This window comes from Chelonia mydas, chromosome 1 (assembly GCF_015237465.2).
Source record: "Chelonia mydas isolate rCheMyd1 chromosome 1, rCheMyd1.pri.v2, whole genome shotgun sequence".
Taxonomy (NCBI): Eukaryota; Metazoa; Chordata; order Testudines; family Cheloniidae; genus Chelonia; species Chelonia mydas.
The window spans coordinates 236835995-236855316 of NC_057849.1; the positions used below are offsets into that span (position 1 = coordinate 236835995).

General features: G+C 41.2%; 1 protein-coding gene across 26 annotated transcripts in view; it reads right to left on the minus strand.

Annotated features, from left to right (window-relative positions):
- CALD1 (caldesmon 1) overlaps positions 1 to 19322 on the minus strand; it is a 237455-nt gene that overhangs the window by 203026 nt on the left and 15107 nt on the right. The gene's annotated exons all lie outside the window — the stretch shown is intronic.

Consider the following 19322-nt stretch of genomic DNA (forward strand, 5'->3'; position numbering starts at 1 on the left):
TGAAAGAGTCAGTGATGGAGGTGCATATGTGATCCATAGTGAAGAATATGACATGATTAATGGGTTTGTATATCTCAGAAGCATAATTAGTATAATCCAGCCAACTGTCCATTTTATTTTATTTTTTTAAAAGGTCAGTCTGTTTAGCAGTTTATATATCCTTCCCTGCAAGGCATTTTCTCCAGCCCTTTGAATCATATTTGTGGCTCTTTTTGCACCCTCTCAAATGTGGACACCTGAGCTGTACAGAATACCCAGCATCAGTCTCACCAATGCCGAATAAGGAGATAAAATCACCTCCCTAATTACTACTCCAACCTTTATCCATTCAAGGATCACATTATCCCTTTTTGCCACAATATCGCACTGGGCACTTGTGTTATTTGTCCACCACAATCCCTAGATCCTTTTCAGAGTCACTGCCTTCCAAGTTACAGTCCCCATTCTGTAGATATTGTACAGGTTACAGAGACTCAGCTCACCATGGCTGGGGTGAATGCAAGGCTGTCTTTTATTTCCCACTTACACAGACTCTTTCATCCTTGCTCTATGTCCCCTAGTGGGCACTCTGAATAATCACACCACCACATGTGTTTCCTGCATTCCTTTTTCCTGGAGGTATAATTTTTCTATTTGGCTGTACTAAAACACATTTTCTTTGAATGGGCCCCGCTTACCAAGCAATCCAGATTGATCTGTCTGACCGCACCATGACTCCTGTCCCCATCATTATTTACCTCTCTGCCAATCTTTGTCTCAATCGCAAACTTTAGCACAGGGGTTCTCAGACTTTTGTACTGGTGACCCCTTTCACACAGCAAGCCTCTTGAGTGTGACCCCCCCCCATACATTAAAAACACTTTTTTATATATTTAACGCCATTATAAATGCTGGAGGCAAAGCGGGGTTTGGGGTGGAGGCTGACGGCTCGTGACCCCCCCATGCAATAACCTCGCGACCCCCTGAGGGGTCCTGACCCCCAGTTTGAGAACCCCTGCTTTAGCAGAACGGGAACAGGAAATAACTGGAGTAGCCCACATACCACTGAGTGGTAACTGTAGATGAATGTCAGCTTTTTAATGGCAACAACTGCAGTAATAAACTACTTTCATGCTGTCTGCAAAACTCTACAAACTAGTGACTCTGGTTTTTAAGACATTTGATAGGCTACTTTGAAAACTGGATTCACTTTCATTGATTAATGCTTCCTTCAATGTCGCTTAATGGACTGGCATATTCTTCTGACATGTGAGTAATGAGGATTAATTGGATGAAATTTTTAAAAAGGAAAAATAGTAAGCTGCATATCAGAAAATGCTTGGTAATGGTGAGGAGTGGTCCATTACAGTAGTCTGGAGGAAATCAGTGAGTAGATTCATCATTTCAGATATTCAGAAATGGACAAGAGAAAACACTGGAGATTGTGCTGCAGGAAGCAGGATGGACATAGAATCAGATCCTATATCCTAACTCAGGCAAGTATTTCTATGTACACAAATAATCCTATTGCCTTCAGTTGGAGGAAGAGTTGCAAAATTGGACCTTAAATGATAAATAATCATCACTTACATGGTGCTGGCATGGTGGGCACTTTGCAGACATGTAGGAATAAAGGGTCCTGGCATAGAAAAGCTCACACACTAAATAGAAAAGTTACAAATAGAGGGTCGAGCCTTCAGTGCAATAAAAATCATCATGACTGGTTGATGACGTTTAGCTCTTCTTGCATGGATTCCATATTTTGTTCACAGTGGGACTTATTGATCTTCCCCTGCAGGGAGGACTAGAGTTCATAGGCCTCTTGGAAGAATTCTGTTCTGAGGAGAAGGCTTAACCATGGAAAGGAAAGGGAAGTTCTTGCACTGGAAGGGCTCATGGAGAAGGCACAAAGATGAGCGCAAGAGAAGGCTGTAAATTGCTTGAAGCAAAGAGGATGGAGAGGTCCTAGAGGAACTAATAGGTTTCTTCCATCTCGAACTTCTGTTTCTTGTCTCTTATTTCCTAGTCTTTTCATCTCTGGTGCATGATCTGAGATCTGCTCGTGAGGGACTACTAGGACTCATACATGTTTCCAAATATCACCTTTAGTTTCTGGTGTGAACAACTACCCTAAGACTGTGAAATCTGAGTACCATCAGTAAAGTGGGATTTTGCCCTACAAGCCTAGTTCACTTGAATAATCCCACTGGAGTTATGGGTACTATTTTAAAGGGAAAAGACTGCTCATGGCAAGTAAGGGGTTACAGAAGCAGACACACTGTGTTACTGACATTGGACTAGATCCTGCCATTTATTTGTATGCAAAACTTCCATGGCCACATTTTACTAACTTCAGAAACAAATTTCCAATCTTTTTGAGGAAGGCAGGAGGTGCAGGTAGGGAAGGCTGGTCTTTTCCTTCATTTCAGTAGGTTTGCATTTCTATTTTAGTTCTCTAACATGTTCTCTTGGAATTTAAGAAAACGAACTAAGCAAACTAAAACTTGTAAGTTGTGGTACATGGGAGCTTGCATAATTTCAGCAACCACTGAGTAAAATCCAGGAAAATCTTAAAACCTCATTCTTGCAAACTATTTTACTCCATCCAAGTGGGTGGATAAATGCAAATATTTGATAAGTACTTGTACATCCCTGTAAAGGTTTCAAACACAGTACTGAAAATGTAAACCAAGGGATGTTGGAACATTCTCAATGCCGAATGGACCTTTTTAACCTCTAGACTTTTAAATATGTAAACAGGTTGCATATTTGCTGAGAGGATATTTATATGTACTTCCTGTTTCAATGCTATCTTTTAGCTGCTGGAAAAGAACCAAAAGCGTTCTACTCCCTTTTGGAAACATTCTCCATTAAAGAAAACTTAGACGAGTTATTTGTTGTTCAGATTTGGAAAACAGAACCTAATAGAATGTATATTTTGAATGTTTTAGCCTTTTTACAACAATAAGCAAGAAACAGATGGCTGCAGAGATTTGTAAAAGAATTTAGGAGCCTTCTTCAAATCCACCCCATAGCAATAGAGACTGAAAGTTGGTCCCATCTGTTGACTGTTCAGGGCCTGTGGGAAACGATTTTGGTGGTCCTAGTTCTGAGCCTCGTGGGCAATTTTTTCACATCAGTAAAACCACAGCTGGCACAAGTAAGTGGCCTGGTTGACAAGCTCCACAAAAAGGCCTAAAATTGTATGGGCATGAAAACTACAGTGGACAATCCTCTTTTCCCAGCAGCTGGGCCTCACTTCCAGGGCAGGGTCGGGCTGTGTGAGGGAAGCCTGCACTTCTGCTGTCCATCTTGTTTGTGTTCTATGAATAACTGGGATTTCAAGTTCCAGGACAGTGATGCCAGCACCTTTCAGAAGCAAGTTTACATTAAATAATGTTTTCAAAGGAACCCACTATAAATGGTACTGTAACACACTCTGGTGCCTTACTACTGATGGGCTCTGCCATGTGAGGGATGAGGTAGCATAGAAAGATAGTCAGGTACTGGGTGATGCCAGCTTCCTCTATTAGTGCCCTCCTGTCTCCTGATGGCAAAAGTCATAGTGCAAACTATGAAAAATCTCAGTAAGGATAGTGGGTGATGAGCGAGTTAAATTAAAGCATGAGGGGAAACTGGTATCCAAAATAGTATTGTAGGGAGTGTATTAATAAATATCTCAGAGTCAAGCACTTAGAACTTTTCCTGACTGACCAGGGTTTCAAAGAGAGAACAAGCTAGGCGGGGGGAAAATGACATTATAGCAGGGTTGGTGATTTAAAAGCATTCCTGTTGGGCCAGTAGGCTGATACACTGGTATAAATCCAGAATAACTAGACTGAATTCAATAAAGTTACTCTGGATTTATACCAGTGAGACTAAGAAAAGAATTGGTGTGCCTCCTAGGAGGCATGACTATTGTTAATAATGTTGAATCCACCCAAGAAATGCCAATCCACTGATGTTAACTAATCATTTGCAGAAGTACCACTGAAATGACCACAGTATGTGTGATGTTGAGGCATAGGAGCAACTTATAGATAGGGAAACTTTGCCATCTCATCTTACTTTCTGTGGGCCAGATGCTGCCACCCTAACCGGTGAGGATACTTGAGCAGTAAATAAGGAACAAAATAAGGAGCAGCATAAAGGTGTCAGGATTCAATCATAACCACCATATGCTTCATCAGCAACACCTGAAATGTGAGCAAATGTGAGAGTTGTGGATAGGGGATAAAAATTCAGTCCTGAGATGGAAGGTGTTCTCTCAATGTATGTGCTCTAATATTATGAAAAACAATGAAGTTTTCTTTTTGAACTAAGAAATGAACTGAATGCTGCGAGACCATAACTTTGCTTTCTGACAGTACGATCAGTAATTACATAATCGCATACTTTTATGGGCCACAAATCACAGAACATGTATGCTTCAACAACAAATTAAGTGCTCATGAAAGATAGAATCATAGAATACAAGGGTTAGAAGGGACCTCAGGAGGTCATCTAGTCCAACCCCCTGCTCAAAGCAGGACCAATCCCCAATTTTTGCCCCAGATCCCAAATGGACCCCTTAAGGATTGAACTCACCATCCTGGGATTAGCAGGCCAATGCTCAAAACACTGAGCTATCCCTCCCCCGCCCTGAGATGGATAGCCCAGGAGGACAAATTCCTATTTAAAAACATTTAAAGTATATCGCACAAGCACAGCAATTAAGGATTTGTTACACTGCTCCAAAAATGTGCTTCACCGCTGACCAATGACATACTAATTATTATAGTGGTTATAGTGATGGAGGCCAATATCCACTAAGAACTAGTTTGAGACCATCACATTCTTTCATATACTATAAGCCACTGAACAGCCATCAGATGGCAACAATTTATAATTAAAATATTGACCTCACCTGGATTTGAGTTGGTGGCCTGAAAGATTCCCTTTATCATATTCCCAGGTAGTGGCCCAAGAGTGCGGGGGATGGGATAGTGGGTCATGTGCTGGGTCCAGGGGGTGTGATCAAAGAGAGGGAGCATGGCCCACCTCAGCTTGACACCCTTCTCTCCCTCTCCCCAATCCCCCTAGCTACAGTGGCTCTGGAAGTTCTCAGGTGTTTGCAGTACAGTGTGTGATGCTGTGGCTGCAGGAGCCTGACTCTTTAGAACGTTCACGTTCTCTTATTTTGGCAGGCTGTCGAAATTTCCCCGAAGAACACAAGCCAGAGAAGAGAAATGTTGATTTTTAACAGCTTATATCTTAGCTAAACCTGGATGGAATTTCATGAGGCAAAAGAAGAAGCACTTTTCTAGCCCATGAACTTTCTGTCAAATTTCAAAGGATGGCCGGCTATAAAATAGAGGCATTAGAGCCCCTCAAAAAGAGTCATCAGACTCTTATAATAGAAAATATTAGGCAACCTAAATATATGGGCCTCTGCCAACTCCCTCTCTAATTTGTAATTTTATAATTATATTACAGAGCAACCAATGCCAGTTTATACTAACTGAAGATTTGGTCTTCTACTGTTTCTAATTCTTAACAGCTGCGTCCATATTGCTATGTAACAGCTGCATTTTCAACTCTATTTCTTATCAATTTTAGGATATTGTTCACGGCCTCAAGGACGGATCATCTCCAAGGAGAATAATAAACATTCTTCCAGTTTTAATCACAAAAGGATAGTAGTCATAACAGATAAGCCTTACTAATTCATCAGTAGCAACACAAAATAATACATTAAGGTAGAGCTAAGGTAAATTATACGTGTTGGCTTAAATTCTAAGAAATGCCTACTGGTTTTGCGTGCCTCAACCTCTTGGTGGCCAGCTTGAGGCATCTTAAAGGAGCCTGATTTTCAGGCACTGGTTGCTTATCACTTTTTGAATATCAGACCCCTTTAAGGTGTACCATGCTGGGCAGCCAAAAGCAGAAGAGCCCAAAAGTCACCATTCACTTTTTACAATGTAGGCCTCTGAAAGCAGAGCATACAGGTATACAGTAAGCTGCTTTGTAGGTATTACATAGATAGCCATTAAAAAACAATTGCAATACTTCCCCTCGTCACCTGAAAATAAAAATGGAATGGAGTATTTGTGAAAGGAGCCTTGCTGACAGCCCTGGAAACTTATGTTGTTCTTTCATTCATCAAACAGGTACAGAATATTCAGCATCCTGCAATGTGCCTCAAACTCTGAATGCATCAGGAGAGATCACCTTCTAGGGGTAAGAAGATACATCAATAGCCACTCAGCCCTGGGCCCCTCTTATGGAACTTTTAAAAACTGGTGCCAGTTTTCATAATGGTTTATGTAAGGTGAACACTGTCCAGAAGGAACTCATTTCACGATGGCCACTGACCTGCCATCAAACCACAGTACCTTTCAGTGAGTTCTGATCTACACCACTTTGAAATCAGTGACTGGTTCCCATCCCATTAACAGCCCCTGAGCCATCTAGACTCCAAATGAGAAGTTTTTATTCATACAACTCATTGTTAGTGTACAAATACTTTTGACAGTCACTGCCCTAAGAACTTCCAATCTAAAGAGGTTAGACAAAGGATGGGAGAAAGGTAGTATTAGAATTATCCCCATTTTATAGATAGGGAATTAAGGCACAGATATTAAAGGTATGCTTTTTCCAAAGCATCTCAGAGATTTAACAGCACAAAGACCATTGAAAGTCAGAGGTTTTCCAAATCCCATGCTAAGTGATTTACTCAAGGTCACATAGGAAGTCTGGGAACTGAACCCACGTCTCCTGAATCCCACTCCAGTGCCTTAAGCTTGTTTATTATACTCAGAGAAGAGACGAATTTGATGTAACCAACATGGTCATTTCTAATTTAGACATCCCTGGCCCTTAAAGAAACTGGATGGAGCCCAAGAGCATTATATGCTGCCAGCATTCACTTTTCCCCAACCAACATGTGATGAAGGTTCAGGGCTCATAAACACATACATTTTAATAACTTCATAAAGGGACAAATTTTGGATTAAAAAACTACCTTCTCACTATAAATTTAAGACCCACTTCAAACTACATATTAACATGGGATCTCTTGCCGAGAGGGTAATACAAAGGAAATTTACTTTTAGTCATGGATTGCTTTCCTGTAGTGCTCAGTATTTTTGTTTATACCAATGTGGAGAGGGTAAACTTCCAAGTTATGATCACATGTAACAGAATGGATAGATATAGAGAGAGAATATAGGCATCAGTGAGATAGGGCCTTTATCCTCCTCAGTTAAGTCTTTGTTCACCTCATGAGCATGATAAATACCACATTAAGCTTCATCAACAGCATTGTATATTAACAAAACAAAGGAAAGAAGCTAAATTAGAAAAAGAACTGGGCAGGCACATTACAATTAGCAGTGTACAAATTGGGTAAGAGCTGGCCTGTAAATCTGGTCCTCAGTCCAAGCCAAACTCAAGTAGCTTTTGTTGTTCTGTATCAATTCAGCTTCATCCTACAAACATTATTCATCTGTGTAGTCACACTGGCATCATAGAGACTGCCTACATTAATAAGACTGGATTATGCCCTTAAAGGAGATGAGGGGAAGCCTATATGGTTATGCAATAGACACATATTAGGGCAGATTTTTGGTTACCCTGTGGACTCTTTACACTATAGAGCATCATAAAGAGGCTTAAAATCAGCAGAGGTGGCCCATATGGAATATTCCTGGTGTAAGGGGGTTCCCCACACATTGCAGTTCTTGTGTACCACCTCTGTGCTGTCGTACCACACAGTCCCTGGCTCATGGCGCATTGGGGAGGGAGGGAACATGGCCAATGCTAATGCTATTCTCAACTGAGGAACAGTCACCTGAGAACTTTTGTGACCAACTGAGGTTGCGCAAAGTTATGCCAACCCCAAAACTACCTGTAATGCCCTCCCACCCCCCACTCTTTTGTGTTCCTGTAGCCAAGCTATGCTTGGCACCAACAGAGAATCTGCCCCCTTGAGAATGTAAAGAAATAAAATAAAATAAACAAAAAGGCTAGAGAATTCAGACAATGGCCATACCAAGGTCTAAGGGAACTGAAAACTTCATAAAAATGGGGTGGGGAGGATTCAGGGAGATGAAATCAGCAAAAATCAACACTGTTAACAACTGAACCTCTTCTATATTTTGGCTACAATTTTTCTTCTGTAAATACAGCATTTATTAGCCTCACTTTTTCTTTGTGATGTTAGAGCTATCAGGTCTGAGAAAGACCACAAAAGGGCCAGATTCTCAGCTGACGTCAATCAATGTTGCCTTCAGTGAAGCTGTGCCAGGTTATGTCACCTGAGGATCTGGCCAAGAAAGATGATTATTCCAGGGTTTGGTATTCTCAAGGCAGCCCCTCAGATTCCCCATCCAAAGAAGTCCTGTACTAGAAGCGCTCTTTTTTTAACTTGCCTTCAAGTCACTCCTGTGGCTCTCAATAGTGCATAACTTGTCAAGATAAAATATGTTTGGGGACATACAATCTCTACTGAGCATTTTGATTTAATTCTACTATTTCTGAAAGGCAGCCAAAATTCCTTTATGTTTTTGAAGAACTTTGTTTTCTAAATATTATCCATGGACAGATAGAATACAGAAATCCAAGGTTGTTTATGCAGTTTTACTTATGTGCCATATTTTGTCCATCAGAGTGTATGAATTTTCTTTTGCAAGCAAAAAAAATAAATCTAGTGTACAAGATGGCTAGGTTTAGAGTTCGTATATGGAAAAAACTCCCCTTTCAAATCGGTGGGGTTTTGTCTGAATAAGATCTGTGGGACTGAGTCCCTGGTAACCTCAAAGCAACTTCATCCAACATGTAAAAATAAAGTTTTGAGGGCTCTGCTGTGGCTTTCACTGCCAGACCCTGGGCTAGGGTGAGGGTAGGAGCAGGCTGCAGTGATGCTACCTCCTCCACTCAGCACCCCGGAAGACATTCTGACTGATTCAGACAAAACATCTCTTGGAAAAGCAACTGCATATCATAGCAAGATCCAAGGCATCCTTTGAAAGGGTCCAGCATGCTGTCTCCCTGTGCTGCTGCTTCTCCGCTGACCAGCACAGAAGAGGAATGGACCAGGAGCTAGATTCATGCTGTGTCTGTGATGAGGTGATAGCCAGGATAGAGGGGAAGCAGCTTGTACCTCTCTTAATCAAGAGACTGACGGGGCCAATGTTCCCCCCAGCACAGGCTAGGGCATCCCTAAGTACTGTTGTAACTTACGTCCCTGCTGTCATTACTCCTATGGGTCACTGGAGAGGATGCAGAATTGCTGGGGTGTAAAATGCCCCAATCACAACTCCTTCTGCCCATGCCCCCAGAACACCCCCAGCATAGACCATGCACCAGAACCTCTGCCTAGCGACTGCCAAGGGGCCACAATGCAAGAAGAAATCTGTCCCTAGGAGTACAGAGACAGACTGTGCATGGGTGTGCAATGGACAGGAAGACTTCTTGAGTCCTCTCTTTGTATAACTGCCGTACCTCTACCAGGCTGGCTATAACACTGAAATACTTAACTGTTTGAGGCTTGTCTTGTTTGTTTGTTTGTTTGTGTTTGAAGGGGAGGGTCACACTGTGACTGGTGGGCTTACTAATTATTTTAATGAGTCTCTTTATTTAGCCTGCACTGGCTCCTCAACATAGTAAATTTCTAGACTCTATTATGTCTCACAGAGTAAATCTATAAATTCCTGACACTAACTGAGAATGAAGTTGTAAACCCAGTAATTTATACCAAGTGTTTAGATGTAGCCTCCCTAAGTGAGCTGGACAGTGTTACTTCATGAACACATCCTTTGTAAAGGGGAAACAAAACAATACTGAAGAGGAGGAATTAGAAACTAGCTAGATTAAAGAGCAGGCACTAAAAAGCTTTGCAGTCGATGATAGCCTTATCTGCAATGTCAACTTGCTAGTACTCACAGGCATCACCTCAATCAACAATATCACAATGCACTTCATGCTTTGAGTGCCTTTCATCTGAGGATCTCAAAGCACTTTGTAGACATTAATTACGTCTCAGCACTCCAATGAGGGAGATGGGTATATCGGTTAAGATTTCCACAGCAGTATGGGGAAGTCAAGGCACATACCACCCCTTAATTGCACTGTGTGTCTAAGGGCCTATCTACATTAGGAACATTTTTCAAATATTTGCACCAGTGTAACTGCAAGTTACTGGAATAAGCTATATGACGGGAAGCTCTGGTTTGTGTCAATTTAGCTGTATGTGGGTCCCAATGTAGGTCTACATCAATGTAGTTTTGCCAGTGCAACATTAGAGACTTGCATTGGTGTCACTACATTGATGTATTTCTGCTGTAAACAGTCCCTAAACCCCTCAAAAAATACACCTATTTTACAGCTGGATAAAATAAGGCACAGAGAGATTAAATGACTTGTCTAAGTCACACAGCGAATCAACAGCAGAGCTGGAAATGGCCTGTACTAATGTTGATTCCCAGTCTCCTGATTCACACCCTAGACAGCACTACCTCCTTGGAATGTATCGAAAAAAGGGGTTCAGGTTTCCTTCACATTTTCAGAGCATTTTCAAATTCAGAAATTCCTCAGATTTGGAAAAAGGATGAAGCACTTCAGAAGCTTTTGAACTTTCTATCCCAAAAATATTTTTAACTGAGTTGTGGAGTGCGAAGAAACTGCAAAGACCAGCATTTCCAATCAATTTCAATTCACTATCAAATGTCAAAACGGAACAATGTAGGGCAATGATTTCTTCCCCCATGCTGCTTGAATGGCGCAACACAAACCACCACCTCTGTCCTCTGCCACTAATCAGCTGTAAGAAACAGGTATATTAACATTAAACCTGGCCAGCTGTAATGCATTTGCTAAAGTAATTATATTTATTTTTACAGATTACATGTGCTTAGGTTTCACTTACTGCTGTACTAGAGAGTCAGAGGTTTCAGTTTTGCAGATAAAGCTCGGCACTGTTATAATCAAAGACAGAATCCGGTGCTTAAAGCTGCTAACCATACACGCATTTAAAGAATGTAATACTGTATTTAATCCAACAAAGCCCACTTATCGTACACTACAGGATCTATATTTTTTTACTCTCCAACTCAAGTACCCTATTTTTCTTTCTTTCATTTCTCATTTTATTAGCAAAGCTTAGATAATTGGATAGCAATTGGCTTAATATTTAAAGCCTCCTGTTCCTTTAAGTGGGCCTTTTTAGATACACATAGCTTACTCCACAACGAAGGGCTGAGTACTGGTGCCAGGGTCTAAGGTTCCTCAAGGAAGCTGGCCCAGGTAACAGTGCAGCAGCGTCTTGAGTATTGGCCCCACAACAAAATATTGTTTGATTAAATTTGAACTTTGTTTTCCGCTTTTCTCCAGTGATCGTCTAAACTATACATTGGGCACTGTGGACAAATATTAATGCAGGCAGGGGTAAGGGCTTGTCTACACTTGAAATGCTATAATATAGACACTACCTATGCCAACAGGTGGGGTTCTCCCATCAGCACAGGTAACATCTCCCTGAGAGGTGGTAGCTAGGCCGACAAAAGACTTCTTTTATAGACCTAGTACTATCTACACTGGGGTGTGGGTCAGCTTAGCTACACTGCTCACAAGTGTGGATTTTTTGCACCTCTGAGCAACCTAGTTAAGATGACAATTTTCTAGTGTAGACCAGGCCTAAGAGTCAAAACCAGACAAATACTTCTTTGGTGAGACACAAAGATGCATTTCAATAGGGCTCATACCAAGGAGAAGAAATATGAAAACAATAAACTGAATAAATTCTGTTGTACATAACTGTCTGTTATGAACAGTTCTTTGGAAAGATAATAGCTAAGCATCTGATCCAAAGCCTGCTGAAGTCAATGAAAATCTTTCTACTTTTCTTCACTGTGCATTGGGGTCAGGCCCTAAGTATGTTCTTTGTTGGGCAATTCAGATACTGCTGTACGTTACATGAGACAGAACAGCAACATTGCAAACTGCTAGATATGCATGATCAGCCAATGAGAATGTGTTCGGCTGGTGTAATGCTTCACACTAGCTGTTTCATTGACTGCATATGTTGTCACTGGATAAACTGCTGAGGAATTTTAGATCTGAAGTTCAGTAGAAGCTCAGAGAAGTTTCTCTCTACCACATGCAATTCAGTTTAAATTTGTATGAAAAATCAGTTATTTTACTTTCTCTCTTGCTTCCAGACAATTAAGGCAAAATTTTCCCACACCACATGTGAATACAACTACATTGATTTCAGTAGGGCTGAATTTGGCCTTTAATTGCTATGGTTTCAAACACAACATGCAGTAATACATTACAATGTAATATTCAAACTGGCACTTGAATTAACTGTTTCGTGGTTTTGTATTCCAGGTCTACTATTAAACCAAACATGGGTGTCTTATCGGTGAAGCTGAGTGAAGAGAAAAAAACTACAGAGGGTAAAACAACCTGGTCTTCACTGGTCAAAAAGGAAATGATTTGGGACAATTCTGTGGCTCAACTTAGTACAAATCGGCACTTTTGATGTATTCTGAAGTTTAAAAAACTAAACAGATTCTCAGCAGTGCTAACAAACCCAGAGTTTTGACTTGATGAGCCTCCATTTTCAGAAAGAGGTTTGCCTGTGGGAGCAATTGGTTCCGTGGGAGAATTTCTAGAGGCTACTGTATTGCTGATCTTATAAAGGTGCCCCTTGTAGAAATGATTTGATGTATCTATTTAAATTAGCATAGTCTGGCTTTTCAGGTTTGGCCCATGGTCCCTGTAATGGGGCGACACCATCTCTCACATGCATCCCCTTCTGGTCGGGTGTGTCTGTCATCTTTCAGTTCATGGTGACCCCTGTCAGGGGTTTCTCAGGTGGTTTTTCCAGTGAGTCAGCCCCCTGGCTGAGCCTCACACACAGTGTGTGAATCAGAACAGACCCCTTCCGCAGTATACAGTCCTTAATTTGTCCCGGCCCTGGTATGCAGCCATACCCCCAGAGCTTCCTCCCTGGAGACACTGTCTTCTTGCAGCCGTCCCTGAGTTCAGTCCTTACCAGCAGCCAGCCAGGAGCAGCTTCTTTGCTCTTCCAGTCCCTGCCAGCAACTGTCTTAGGCTCAGTCGCAGCAGCCAGCCAGGAGTTCCTCGTTAGCTCCGCCGGTCCCTGATCATACTAAACTGTCCGTGGTTCTGCTGCTCTCTCTACCAGCCAGTAACCCAGTGCTCTTCCTTCCAGCTCCAAGAAGCAACTGACTGCTGCTGCTCTGTTGTGCAGCTCCTTTTACATGGCCCTGCCGAGCCTTGATGGGCTGCTCTAGCAGCCCCACAACTACTCTCGGACACTTGAAGCACTTCTCTTCTGCTCCTCTCTGGGACGAGGTGGAGGCCTCCAGCAGGCCGCCACAATCCCTGACCCAACAAGCTTGCAACTTAAGCAAGATATGGCATGGCACAGGAAAGGACTATCTGAGGCATAAGGTTTACAGAAAACAATTGGGGTGGGGTGTTCATATTGTACTTGACATACTGTGTTGATTCCCTAATGGTTATTTATTGAGTTAAGTAGGTGGTAGTGGGTTAAGTGTGAGAATGTGTGTCACTGTTGGAGAGATTGAGAGAAGTGGATTTTGAGAAGAGTAGGGCAGAAAATTGATCAGAGAGAAGAATTTTGCCCTAAAAGGAGGATAGAGGAAGCATAAAAGAAAGGGCTGAGAGCTCACTCTCTCACACATGTGCAATACAGATTATGGTTGTAGGTCTTGGCTACTCTTGAGAACTTCTAATTTACATTCGGAGAAGAATAACTTATTTTTCCTAATAACCTGCTGACCGGTATCACAGTACAAGTACTCAAGAGGTTTCAGAAATGCAAGAAATTATTAGTAGCTGTCAGCTCACTGGGCAATTAAATCACTGACCAAGTAGACAGGGCAAGTAAGTAGTCTTTAAATATCACTTCGGTACGAAAATTAGGTTCCAGAAACAACAAAAAATTCCCATAACGTGTAATTCCCATAAATTGGACTCTCCTGGACTCCTCAATACCTAAGATCAGATTTGTCAACAGTAAAGAGTATGGGAGTATCAATGAATCATCCTTTTTAAAATAAGGATTTTGTTATGTAATAACAATAACTTTGCCTACTTTTCTCAAATCTCTTTACACACAAGAAGTCAATATTACTCTATTTTGCAGACAGGGAAACCTAGACAGAAGAGACTTGCTCTGAATCACACAGTGAGTCAGTGGCAGAATTGTAATGGTTCTAAATAAACCCAGGATCTGAAGCATCTTGGGTGACTAGGCGTGCGTGGAAAATCCTTCTTTAACAATTAAGGGTTGAAGTCTGTTGCCCTATCTCAGTCAGTACTCGGAGAGTTTTGCCTGAGTAATGTTACCTGAAACTATCTTAATGCAAGTTGTAGGATTGGGGCCTGAGTCAATTGAGCCTTATGTCTGTTCAGTGTTTTTTTTTTTAATTATTCTATTACCATATAAGGAGCTTAGGGCAGTTTGGCAAAACTTCATAGTTGCATCAGGAGCTTCTGTTTAGCATTGGACTTACATAGTCACATTTTTGTATGATGTGTCTTGTAGAGGGGGGGAGCAAAGGGCACGCAAAATGCAAGGTATGCAATGGCTGGGAACAAGATTCCCTTCATACTAGCTATATACATATTTGTGAACCACTAATTACATTTTTTTTAATTAAAGAAAAATTCATAAAGGTAATTTCCACTTGCAATAATCAGTGACTTCAACTAAGTGGAATTCTGAAATTACCATCTCTTCATCATCAGCTGGGTAACTACCATATTCTTTTATGAATACTGAATAGGTGCATTATACCCATATGCTTTTTCTGTAAGCCTGAGGGGGACAGGTCCCCTTTTATGCACACTAGAAGAAGTACAACACAAGTGGTGCGTGTTTGTTTAATAACACATATGTAAAAGTCAAGTAGTAATTTATACTGATTACATAATGAGACACTCCATCTCTTTTCAAAATGGCACTTCAGTCAAAGCCAGTAACACCTGTATAAATGCAAAGTAACATCTGGTTCATAAATCTGTTCTTTCTGGTACTCCAGAGAGATACCTTTATGCCGTATGTGGAACAGGCTGGACCAGAGTTGTATGAAGAACATTAACTATTTCCACACGGTATCCCTCCCTCTGACTTTGCCATGTTTCTGTTTGAACGTTCAATCACTTCTTGTACATTATCTTTCAGCTTAGGGGCCAGATTCAGACATGGCACTAGTGAATGCAACTCCAGTGTCAGAGAGTTACAAACCCTTCCATCCGATCTTCATTTAACCCAGTCTCTTCATTTCTGCACCCACGTGCCATTCTTTCTTCCATTGCAAATGATCTTTGCACACTGCCACCTTTTCTATCTGAGGCTGACCTTGCAGTTTCACTCTCTTCTCAGCAAACAAACAGCTTCTTTACAAAGCCACAAAAAGATAAGTCAAAGATTTCCTAAAAGTGTCTTTCATAATGGGCCTGATCTTCAGCTGCAGTAGATCAATATAGTTCCACTGATGTCAAGAAAGCTATGTCAGTTTATACCAGCTGAGGATCTGGCCCAATCTGGGTTTTGTTTTTGTATGTGAACTTCCATTAGTCAAAAGACAATTAAGGATGGACAAATTGGTTTGGATAAAGTATTGTAACAATCCACGTCAACCTAGAACTTCACGTTTGTTCACCATAGAGATGGGTGACTTACCCAAAACCACAAAATTGAAAGCTGGGCTTGTAACTCAGAAGTTAATGGCTCTGAGTCCAAAAATGTTCAGACAGCTAACAAGGTCTTCTTGGGTCTTTTGTATGTGAAAATCCTCATATGAGAAATGTCCAGCATATTCAGATTATTCTGCACCTGATCATTATGGGTTCTCAATGTTTGTAAATGTTTTAAATGCACTTAAATTCTAAACATGATTCACTGATGGAAGTATTTACCTAGTACGTGCTGTTTGGTCAATGTGATAGTTCTACCAAACTAAAAATAACGGGAGGCATTCTGGTGATTTAAGAAGCAAACAAACACCAAGTCTGAGAATGTGAGGGTTGGGATGAAAACATGATTTAGAGCTGCCTGCATAGGGCTAGAAATCAGGATTCATGGGTTCTGTTCTGGGTCTTTCATTGACTGTGTTTGACCTTAGCAGAGACACAAACTCTCTCTCTCTCTCAGTGTGTATGTGTCTGAATTGTGTATGATATTTAACTACTTTATATAGGTAATGGATGTACCAATTAATATTTCTAAAGTGTTTCAAGATTGGTGCTCTCTAGTAGGGTGAAGACAACATTGAAATAAAAGGGACATGGTAAATCAGGATTAAATGCCCTGAGATAACCATGCACTGTGCTTGAATTGAGGCTCGCCTACTAAACCTTCCCTTGTTTGAGCACTTAATTCACTCAAAAGGAAGATCCAGAGGGGACTGAATGGCTTAGGGGATTTGTAACAAGATACAAAGCCTTTCACCTTTAGGTTCCACTGTGAATTTGGTGGAGTTCATCAGTGAACAGAAGTCATTCCCACCTGATCATTCTTTCATGTTCCATGTGAAATGAATTGGTGATCTCAGTCCCATTTGTGACTGGACAAATGTCTGTATCTCAAAATGGACCATCATAACTGGTATTAATTGGCACAATGTATAGGGCAGGGAATTTAGCTCTCACCATATTTTTTTCTATGGATAATAAGCAAATTTCACATGACAGAGCTACAAGTGCCACCTTTCTCTAGAAATTACTTTTTAAATCTCTAGACATAAACAGATGTTCCCTTCCCAGCAACATAGTGTTGTATCAATCCACAGGATAGATATCAAATTCCATATATCAAAGGCATATCACATGGTGATAGGGACAAAATGTTAAACTTGTGCTGTAAAAGGAATTTCAAGAGACAAAGAAAAACAAGAAGTTGAATATTCTCTTCCCTATTTTTCCAGATGAAGTTCTAATAGCTGCAAGAAATACAAAGAGATTGTATAAACAAGTATATCAAATATGATAATTCTTGGTTTGCACACTTATAGGACTTATGCTATCCTGTAAAGAGAGAATTTCAAACCATCCCCATGCTGTCCCCTATTTGTACAACTGGGGAGGATTTCCATTCTATGCCATCTCTTTTTATTTCTGGTTTCTGAATCATGCTTAACTATTATTTTGCTCCCCTCCGAGTGCTCTAATAAAAGCCGAAGGTGACCACTGCATAATCTCAGTCTCTTAGGGCACGTCTTTACTGGCAACATTAAAGCGCTGCCACGGCTGTGGCTGTGTCGTCGCAGCACCAGCGCCGGGAGAGAGCTCTCCCAGGGCTATAAAAAAAAAAACACCTCCACGATGGGAGTAGCTACCAGTGCTGGGAGCACGGCTACCAGTGCTGGGAGCACGGCTACCAGCGCTGGTGCACTGTCTACCCTGCCACGTTACAGCACTGAAACTTGCAGCGCTCAGGGAGATGTTTTTTCACCCCTCTGAGCGAGAAAGTTGCAGTGCTGTAAAGTGCCAGTGTAGACAAGGCCTCCGATTCGCTCTGCTTCTGTTAGTGCATATAGAATAGAAAAGAGTAGCACATCACCTAACATGATTATTAAGAATACTAAGCACCTGTAAACTTCAGTTTCAAAGCTCTGTACAAATTAAGTATCTGAAATCAAGTGTTTAACTTTACACCTTTGAGCAGTCCTGTTGAAATCAGTGGAGCTATATCGATTAACATTGCAATCAATAAAAAGGGCAATGCATCTACTCAGGCTAATGATGCATGAAGATTTTAGTCCATACTGTGGAGTACCTGAAATAGAGTATCCTTTAGAAACAGGATAAAATCTCAATGAGCCATTGGTCTGTTCCAGTATTGCAATTCCTTCGTGTAACAAATTCAGAAATTGATAGTGCTGAAGTATTTGATCGATTGAAAACTTCAAAAGATTTTCACTAAGAAAGATGTAGAATTTGGTTGTGTTTATACAGCACCTGGCACAATGGGTGTGTGGGTCTATGACGAACGCTACCCAAATATAAATGATAAATAACATTAATAATAGCGGACAGAGCACATTGTGACGGGTTTCCCCCCTTAGGATGCCACCTGATGTGCTGAGATACCACTGAGCCTGCCTGTTATGCCAGCCTGGGCACCCTTTTTACTTGTCTTGCTGAGCCCAGCTATTAAGCCTCCTCCAGCACAGACACAGGCAGGGCCACACCCAACTGCAGAATGATACAGACACTGAGATCAGTTCTGGGAAGACTCGGCTTAAGGGACTTGACCCAGCACTCAGGTGTCCACCTCCCTTGGAATGCAGACCCAAAGGTGTATTATGAAATCTGCCTCCTCCCTCAATGTGGAGGAAGGTATGCACAGCCTCTTCCCCCATTATGAATTGTACAAACGGGGTTATATTATAAACAAGAAATAAGTTTTTTAACTACAAAAGGTGGATTTTAAGTAAATATGAGAAATAACAGACAGAACAAAGCAGATTACTGAGCAAATAAAACAAAATACGTAAACTACACTTGTTTCACTAAAAATAATTGGTTACAAATAGTAATTTCTCACCCTAGATATTGTTGCAGGCAGATTACAGAAAGTCTTGAAAGGCAGCTGCACTGGTCTCCAGCTTGAGACCTCAGGTATTATTACAAGTTAGACGCCCTTCCAGCTTGGGTTCAACCCTTCTCCCCTCAGTTCAGTTCTTGCTTCAAGGTGTTTTTCAGTGTCTCTTTGGGTGGGGAGACAGAGGAGAGACACGATGATGTCACTCTCCTGCCTTATATAGCTCTTGTGTATGGCGGGAACGCTTTGTCTTCCAGTGGAAGAACACTGGCATTCCAAGCAGTGGGTCCAGTACCCGGTGACTCAGACCCATATCTCTGCAGGGCTGTGGCAGCCATTACTCGAAGGCTGTCTGGAGCGTCCACAGGGAGACTAAGCTCTTTCACAGTCCATTGTCTTTGCTAACGGACCATTAGACCTGTTTGGCTTTTCCATTGTTGTACCTGAAGGGTTGGTAGGGGTTGACACCCAAAGTAACACATTTGAAATACAGATACATAGTCAATATTCCTAACTTCAGATACAGAAATGATACCAGCATACAAATTGGATAATCACATTCACTAAGTCATAACCTTTCCAATGATATCTCACATGAGCCATCTTGCATAAAGTATATCTCAATTATGTTATATCCATATCATAAGCATATTTTCATAAAGAATATGGAGTGAGATGGGACACACATAATAGAGCGTCAGGAATTCTAAAAGCATGTCTGTTGCTGATATCTTCTTTGGCCTTGATCAATTCACTTTAC